This window comes from Phyllostomus hastatus, unplaced genomic scaffold, assembly GCF_019186645.2.
Source record: "Phyllostomus hastatus isolate PE091 unplaced genomic scaffold, TTU_PhHast_1.1 phas_contig_40, whole genome shotgun sequence".
Taxonomy (NCBI): Eukaryota; Metazoa; Chordata; class Mammalia; order Chiroptera; family Phyllostomidae; genus Phyllostomus; species Phyllostomus hastatus.
In genome coordinates, this window is record NW_025333872.1 from 29,492,508 (window position 1) to 29,502,238 (window position 9,731).

Consider the following 9,731-nt stretch of genomic DNA (forward strand, 5'->3'; position numbering starts at 1 on the left):
TGGAGTGGCAGTGTCTCCACTGCCTCAAAAACCTAACCCGAAAACACTCAGGAGTATTCACAGCCAGACGTACTTGCTGGCATACTGCCTAAATGAATTTGGCTTTCTTGTGCATTGAAATTTACAAACTTTTTCAATGTTAAGTTTTTTAAAAAGGGATTTTATTAATGGGAAAAATAAAATGTTCACCTATTACAACACTGGAAGAGATTAAGATTGACTGTAATTGGAATAAATATTTCTTTTTATGGAATAATATTTATTTTTGATTTCTTAAAAGCACACACAACTTTTTAAAAATGGTATGAAGTTCTTATTTGTGAGTTTTATCCATTGCTTCTCAAAAACTCATAAAAAATTATACATCTTAAATAATCCCTGCTGCATCGGCTGTTCAGATTCCAGAGTTCTCAATACAGGCTTTCAAAAACCTATGTCTAAAATCGAACCCTTTATAGGTATACATATGAGACAGGAACCCCTTGAGTTTAGAATGCCTTGATTAATTCTTAATACCACACAGTTCAGTGACATTAAATACATTAACATAGTTGTGAGGCCATCACCACCATCCATCTCTAGAACTCTTTCTTCATCTTGGACAATTGAAATGTTCTACCTATTAAACACTAACACTCCAGTCCTCCCTCTCTCCAGCCCCTAGCAACCACCCTTCTACTTTCTGTCTCTATGAATTGACTGCTCTAGGTACCTCATGGAAGTGGAATCACACAGTCTTTGTAACTGGCTTATTTCACTTCAGATAATGTCCTCCAGGTTTATCCATGTTGCTGCATGTGTCGGGTCTTCCTTTTTAAGGCTGAATAATTCCATTCTATGTATATACCACATTTTATTTATACATTTATCTGACAATGGATTGTTTAAAAGGCTTCCCTGAGTAGAGTAATTTGATATATACCTTCCTTTAGGACAGAGGTTTTCTTACACCTGGGTAGTTAGCCCTAGTTTGAATTGTGATACAAGAGATGTACTTTGTAAAATGGAAAAGACTGTTGTGTAGTTAGGCTTGTTTGCAAGCCAGCCAAGTTCAGGGAAGAGTAAAATCAGGGAAGCTGAAATTTGGAAATCCATTTCCTTAAAACTGCAAATGTACTTGAGCAGTATTCTGGGATGCCCAGGGGTATGCCTACTCAATTCCCACCCCCCCCCAACCCCACTCCAATTTTAGAGAAAAGGGAAGGGAGGGAGGGAGAAAGAAAGGACAGAAAAATCCATGTGAGAGAGAAGCATCAATTGGTTGCCTCTCACACGCCTCCAACCAGGGCCCTGGCCTGCAACCCAGGCATGTACCATGACCAGGAATCCAACTGGTGACCTTTTAGTTTGCAGAAGACACCCAACCCACTGAACCACACCAGTCAAGGTGCCTGCTCCATTCTGAAGTCCTCTGCTCTATGGTTCTAATTTTTCCTCCAAGGGTTCCAGTTGCTTGTTGTGGAATCCAGTAAATGAATCTACAGGTAGCTTAATGCTGTCTTCCAGCCATTTCCAAAGTCTTCAAAGGTCCACTGGTGTTTGCTTATCCAAAAACACGTAATGACAATCCACTGGGCCAGAATTAAACACCTCTGCTGGGGCCTGTCAAAGGAGGAAAACGTCCTCCTTGCTCAATCTGGCTGCAGCAAACAGTGTCCAGATCATAGAGGGAATGACTTTTCAGTTAAATCTTGATGTGAATCTTGGATTTTTAAAAACGATTTTATTTATTTATTTTTAGACAGAGGGGAAGGGAGGAAGAAAGAGAAGGACAGAAACATCACTGTGTGGTTACCTCTTGTATGCCCTCAACTGGGGACGTGGCCTGCAACCTAGGCATGTGCCCTGACTGGGAGTTGAACCAGCGACCCTTTAGTTCACAGGCCACCACTCAGTCCACTGAGACATACCAGCCAGGGCCTGGATCTTGGACTTTATCTAGAAGAAAAATAAAAACCAAGAGATTCGTTTGTGGGTATACATTTTCCTTACTTGACTTTACATTTTATGCTTTATGTTTCATGTTTGTCTCAGTAATTCACTTACACACTCAACAAATACTTGAGTGCCTACTATTCTAGGTTCTTGGCACATACTGATAAACAAAGATTCTTGCCCTCCTGGAGCTTGCATTTTGACATGGAGAAACACAATGAATACAATACATATGTTAATTATGTGATAGAAGATGATAGGCTGTACTGATAAAAAAAAATAAAAATAAGCCCCTGGCCAGGTAACTCAGATGGTTAGAGCATTGTCCCAATATGCCAAAGCTGCAGGTTTGATCCCTGGTTGGGGCACATACAAGAATCAACCAATGAATGCATAGATAAGTGGAACAACAAATCTATCTTTCTATCTATCCATCTATCTATCTATCTCTATTTCTATCACTCCTTCCCTTCCTTTCTCTCTCCCTCAAATCAATAAATAAAATTTTTTTAAAGAAGAAAAAAATAGTGCAAGAAGGATCAGAAATGAGGAATGGCACAATACTAAAATACACGGAGAGTGACATTTGAGCAAAGAATGAAGGAGGGGATACCCAGGGAAGAGTATTCCAGGCAGAAGGAAAAGTTAATGCAAAGGACTTAAGGTGGGACTATGCCTAGTTGTTCAAACAAGTGTGGCTGGAGCTTGTGAAGTATGAGATGTGTCAGTTATAGCTTATTGTCTCTCAATTGCAGGTACACCTTTTTAATATATGCTTTACACTAAAGAATTCTACACTAAAGAATTCTTCTAAACATTTCTATTTTCAAGTGCCCACTATGTTAAGCTTTCTCAGTAGAGGTTGCTGAAGGGACGTTGCAGGAGGATGAAGTTTCCTGCAATTTCCAGCACAGTGGAAGGAGTGGAAGGGGGCTGAGTGAGGAAAAGGCCTTGGGGGTATGAGAAAAACTGACAGAGCCTATCCCAGGCACAGGCCCTGAGAGTGATCCTTTTGGGATCTTGCAGCCTGGGCCTGGCCATAACCTGTCTACAGCTTACTAGACCAGGAAACCAAGATTTCTGTCAGGCCTGTGGTCCAGAGAGTTACTCAACACACCAGGTAGTTGGTCTTCCTGCAGGCCCGGTGTGCAGCCCACCTATGGCCCAGGAAGTCCACACAGAACTCCTGTTCACCCTGCAAGCCACTTTGTGTAGCCCATGCTCTCTGAAGGCTTTCTTCACTTGAGATCTGAACCCATCTCAAGTTGATTCCTCCTTGGGTACTCTCCCTCAACCCTAGAGTACTATTTAGAGATTCTTTATATCTTATACTTATTCTTTTATTATTACTACTTATTCTTATATTAAATATCTCCTGTTTAATCTACTGTGTGATTTCTATTTCCTGACTGGACTCAGACTGCTACAGAATTGATGTTAGGAGTAGTCCCAAAAGACAGATCCCCTAAAGGTGGGATTGGGGGATTGGTTTGCTTGTGCCCTTGGATTTGAGTGCAGTACTCAAGGAGGAGAAAACATCAAAACAGATTGAGAAGCAGTGGCCAGAAAAATGGAGGAAAACCAGAATATCTTGTTGTCTTGGAAGGCAAGCAAAGTATATCAATAAATGGCTGTGAAGGAAAAAACATTAATGTATAAAATCTTTATGTTCTTGTCTATTGTAACTGTTCCTATTGCCTCAAATGATATTCTTCTGAAACACGAAACACCACAAAGGTTGTAGGGAAATGGGGGTACAGAGCAAGGGAAGAAGGAAACATGTATCAGGCTAAGGGAACAGCAAAGGCAAAAGGAAAGAGGCCAAGAAAGATATCTGGAGACCAGATAATAAGGGTTCTTCACTAACTTCTCTGTACTTTTATGATGAATTATTTAAAGTAAGCTCCTCTAAGAAGCAAGCATTCCCCGTCATCTGCCATGAACAGGATCACTCTCTCTGCAACCTCTAATTGCAGCTCACTGTGGCTTTATCCTTTTACTGCATTGCCTCATAGCTGTGTGTCCAGTTAATAGACTGCTAACTCTTTGAGGACAAGGACTGGGATTATTCATTGCTATAAGTCCAACCTTTCTCCAAAATGGTAATAAAATTGACCAATTTATAACTGCCCTCTTTTTTCTTCTGTTGCTTATACCCTGCCTAAATTGACCATGAAACTGTGCCTCTCAATAGCAAAGATGTGATTTTCTACTTTTCTTATTACTCAACAACTAGTAGATATGAAATTAACTAGAGTAGAAGGAAAGGAAATTCATTAACAAGCAAGTTATCTGTTTTTAAAAATATTATCTGTAAGGTCCAAATATTTTCTGGTGACATATTTTGTATTCTTCTTTTTCGTAATTCTCTTCTCTATAATCATGGTAGTAAAATAGGCTTTTATAATCCAGGGACCATAATACTGTGTTTCTAGGGGTTCTGTAACTTCAGTCAATCATCTATTAACATAGATAGATAAAACAGTGCAAGTTAAGATCAAAGAGGATTCCCTTAACTCATAAAAAGGATGTGCAGTAAAGGATTAACTCAGCAGATTTAGGGTGTTCAGACTGTGAGCATGCGAAAGAAAGGACTGGCACCTGACAGACTTCTGGGAGCTAACTTCTAAGCCCATGGAATATCCTAGCTGGTAAAGTGTCTTTGTATAGCCCTGGCCAGGTAGCTCAGTTGGTAGGGTGTAGTCCTGATACACCAAGGTTGTGGGTTCAATCTCTAGTCAGGGAACATACAAGAATCAACAAATGAATGCATAAATAAGTAGAATAACAAATTGATGGCTCTCTCTCTTTCTCTATTTCTGTCTCCCCTTCCCTTACTCTTTCTGTAAATCAATTAATAAATCAATTATGGAAGGCAAACAATTCAATTAAAAAATGGGTAAAGGACCTGAACAGACACTTCTCCAAGGAAAAAATACAGAAGGCCCACAGACAAACGCTCAACATTTGAAAAAATGCTCAACATCACTCCTTATCAGACAGATGCAAATTAAATCCATAATGAAATATCATTTCACGTATGTCAAATAGGCTATCAATAAATCAACAAACAACAAGTGCTGGCAAGGATGTGGAGAAAAGGGAACCCTTGTACACTGTTGGTGGGAATGCAGATTGGTGCAGCCACTGTGGAAAACAGTGTGGAGTCACCTCAAAGAATTAAAAATGGAACTGCCTTTTGACCTAACAATTCCACATCTGGGAATATATCCTAAGAATCCCAAAACACCAATTAGAAAAACATATTCACCCCTATGTTCACAGCAGCATTATTTACAATAGCAAGATCTGGAAACAGCCAAAGTGCCCATAAGTAAATGAGTGAATCAAAAAGCAGTCCTGCCTATCTCAGCTCCTGCCTGTGCAGATCATTCCCTCTGCAGCTACCAAGTCCTCCCTCCACTGAAGGCCACACCCAGAAGGCCAATCAGAAGAGAAAACCTCCAAGAAAAGCCAAAGTGAATGCCTTCAAGGAAGAAAGCCACTTACATGACCATGGAGGAGAATGCAGGAGGTGTTCTCTGCTTTACATCCCAGAGAGCATCTGAGGTGCTTTTTGGATACTGGTCTGGACTTTGCAAGATGTAAATGCAGCCCTGGAGGGGCCACCGAGGAATGGCCACCTGCCTTGTTTCCGGTGTTCATCCCACTCAGACACCTAGTCCATAGGCAAGAACACACGTGGGGTATGGATGGGACCAGGAAGGACAGGAAAATCTACCCAGGAGCAAAATGAGCAAAAATTGATCCCTGAGTAGTAGTTATAGGACTACTCTATGGCATGTGAGTCCTATATAGTCCTACTATATGGGACCTACTATATGTGGCATGGAAAGGGACTTGGGTCCAAAACAGTGTCATCAACCCCTGAGCTGGCCAAGCATTGCTCCTCCATATCTGTCTGCCACTCACCTCCTAGGCAATTAGCTTTTCAGAGGCCTGGAGTGAGGAGGGAGGGTAGGTAGGAGGGGAAGGTGTGTGGAGGGTGTGGATGTGCTGACTGCAGACATCTAGAGAACAGAGTAGAGGTCAAGTCTTACCACGTCCAGGCCACCACACCTCTATGTTCTCTCTAAGGAGCCCTGAGCAGGCCCATGGGTCCCTGAGGGCCAGAGCACACGTGTTGCTGTGGATCAGCGCAGCCCTGTTAACCCTGGGGTGAAGGCACAGAGTTTCTGTTCTGGCCTCACCTTGCTGCTGACCCTCAGCCCTCCACCTTTTCTGCATTCTTTTGCTTTTTCAGGGCCCATTTTCCCCTCACAGCCAGGGTTCTTTTAACAGATGGTGGGAACCTTGTGATCAAATTCACACTGAACAATTAGAAGCTCCTTTGAATTATTGATCCTAGGGCATGGGCATTTTTAAATTTGAAAGAAAATGTTGGCGGAGATATATTGGGGTGAGGGACACTTGTAGGGGTGTGAAGATTCAAGTGCTTGCTCTCTGTAGGTAGGTAGCTGGGCTGCATGGATGTGGGCCTGGGCAGGAAGAAGGTGTGAGATGGAAGTAGAAACCCTCAGGGAACCCTCTCCCTCATCCCAGTCTCTTCCACTGGGTCAAGCTATCCCTTTCTTGGTGCTGGGTGTACCCAGCCCCACCAGGTGGGGCAAATGTCCTGAGATTTCTGAGGGTGCCCCACAGCCTGTCACCAAGTGGTCAGCACAGACACACGTGGGGCTAAGGGTCATACCCACCTCAGCTTCTCCTCCAGGCTCTCTGCTCCACCTTCATAGTTCAGATTCTACAGTCAATGATGTTCCCAGAAAAGGAAGCTGTTGAGTAATGGGATGTAAGGGAAGGCTGCTTTACTTCCTCTCTCAGGTCAGCTACAGCATTGTGGGGCTCTGGCTGTCTGTGGTGGCTTGCTCACTCTCATGGCCAGCATGTGGCAGCTGATGCCACCCATGGCCCTACTGCCTCTGGCTTCTGCAGGCACGGAGCTGAAGATCTCCCAAAGGCTGTGGTATCTGTGAACCCTGAATGGGTCAGGGTGCTCAAGAGGGACAATGTGACTCTGAAATACCAGGGGACCCACATGGAGGGGGACAACTTCACACAGTGGTGGCATAGTGAAAACCTCCTTCCAAACTGGACCTCCAGCTACTTTATCCATTGGCCAGAGTTAAGGTCAGTGGGGAGTATAGGTGTCAGATCCACCTCTCTGCACCCAGTGACCCAGTGCAGCTCCAGTCCACGCTGCCTGTCTGCTGCTCCAGGCCCTTTGGTGGGTGTTCCAGGAGGGTGACCCCTTCGCACTGAGGTGCCACAGCTGGAAGAACATTCCTTTTCCCAAGGTCCAATATTTCCAGAGTGGCAGAGGCAAGAAGTTTTCTTATCAGAAGTCTGACTCCTACATTCCAAAGACAACAACAGACAAACACAATGGCTCCTACTTTTCTGCAGGGAAATTATCGGAATCTTGACCATGTCTTCCAGAGGCTGGGAACGTCATTGTTCAAGGTCTGGCAATTCCACTCATCTCACCAGAGAGCCTAACCATGTTCTGCCTGGTGCTGGGACTCCTGTGGGCAGTGGACATGGGACATGTCCCAGCTATGCTGGTATAGCCTATTGGCTGTATCGTTTCATGAAGAGACCTTCGAAGTTCCTGGAAAAATTGGAGAAATGATAACCTCACATGGAGCAAGAGCCCTCAGGACAAACAGGAGCAATAAAAGTAGAGCCTCTGAACTTCTCTCTATTCACAACTCCATCATCCCCAATACCCACCTCTAAAAGCAGCAGGAAATCTACACCTCAGAATCTGGACTGAGGGTACTTCATCCAAATCTATTTTTCTTGGTCTCCAATGGGAAGGGAAGGCATGATATTTTAAGTATTATTGTCATTTTTAGTACTTAATGTGGTTTTAAAATTTTATTTTTAATTATAGTTGACATATAATGTTATCTTAGTTTTGGGTGTTCATCATGACTAAACATTTAATATACTTCACAAAGCCATTAAAGGGCCTGTGATCTTCACAGGCCAACAGTGAAAGCCCTGTAAGCAGCTGCATTATCAGGAATTGAAGTCTCAGAGCTACACAAACATCTGTCACCATAGAGCAACAATATGGCGACACTTGGAAAAACAATTTTTTAGTGTCTTTGTATATACCTGGGGCTTTGGGCCATGCCAGAGGGTTTACACTAGCAGTGTGATTTGGTCTGTGCTGCAATAGTTTGACCTCTGGAGGGGTTGGAGACTGAGTAACCAGGTCAGTCATGCAGGCACAGAGACTCCCAATAAAAGCCCTGGCCATCCAGGTGCAGGTTAGCTTCCCAGGTTGGTGATACTTTGCATTGCCACACATCACTGCTAGGAAAACTAAGCACTGTCCAAATGACTCCAGAGGGACAGGCAACTGGAAGCTTATGCCTGGTCTCTCCTGGACTCTGAGCTGTGTGCATTTTGCCTTTGCTGAATTTAATCTGTATCCTTTCAGTGTAGTAAACCATAACCATGAATATAACAGCTTTTCTGAGTTCTGTGAGTCCTTCTAACTTATCATTAAACCTGAGGATGGGCAGCCACAGCCCCTGCTGCCGCTGCCACAAACACCACCTAGGCCAAGGCAACAAAATGCCCAAGATCCTCGTACTCAGTACACCTCTGAGCACAATCTCCAGGATTCCCAAAAGGCTGATCCCCAGCTTGGCTCACTGGGGATCCTTCAAACTAAGTTAGATTAGGGCAATCTAACTTAACAGTAAATTCCAAGCAGGGCCCTCAACAAATTATAGACAGCAGTGGTGATCCAGAGATAGACCCCAAGACCTCAGCTGGCCATCAGTGAGAAATAGATGAGCAACCCCACCTTCTCACCACCTAGCAACATCTCCACTCCAACAGTGACCACCTCCTGGTCCACTCGAGAAGAGAAGGCTGCTAGCCAGGAATAAAATGGGGTTTCTTCCTGGAATGAAAAGCAAACACAGCTGAGGATGGTTTGGGGGATCCTCAACACAAATGGCAGCAGACTAACTTCAGTTTAATGAAGAGCTTTATCTTCTTTTACAGTAGAAATCCAGTTACTCATATATCTATCCCTGACTAAACATCTTATCTTTGGGTCTGTGATTAATGTCTCTATGGGAAAGAGAAAGGTTTCATTTAAATATATATCACGTGGCCCTGGCCAGCTACCTCACTTGGTTGGAGAATGGTCCCAGTACACCAAGGTCGCAGGTTTGATTCCTGGTCAGGGCACATATCAGAAGCAACCAATAAATGCATAAAGAAGTGGCACAACAAAGAGATGTTTCCTCTTTCTCTCTTTTCCTCTCTTTCTCTCCTTTCCTCTCTTTCTCTCTAAAGTCAGTAAATAAAATTAAGAAATAAATATACGTCATGTGGAGAGATTAGTAAAATTGAAAATGTAGGCCTGTGATTCTCTTATTAAAGACTGAAACTACCGATTTAAAAGTATTTATAAATATAATATGTTGCATAGTCCTTGAAAATGACATGTCTGCATTTATTGTCATAGAAAAATGTCCATGATGAATTATGATGCATAAAAATAGATTACATAACAGTGTACATATCCTATATTCATTAAAAATATCAAAAATATATAGTCAAAATTTAATTAAAATCCAATGCTGGCTACAATGTGATGACATAATCTTACATTATCAGTACAACCTGACACAAAGTTTTCAGGAAGTTAATTTAGCAATTTTCAAAAATTTAAACATTGAGGAGTCCTTTAACCCAGTATTTTCACTTATAGAAAGAACACTGTAAATTTATTTTTTGTTAGACTTTAT

General features: G+C 42.6%; 1 pseudogene; it reads left to right on the plus strand.

Moving 5' to 3' along the window:
• The first annotated feature begins 6,673 nt into the window (after positions 1–6,673).
• On the plus strand, positions 6,674–7,379 carry LOC123821500 (annotated as a pseudogene).
• The last annotated feature ends 2,352 nt before the right edge of the window (positions 7,380–9,731 follow it).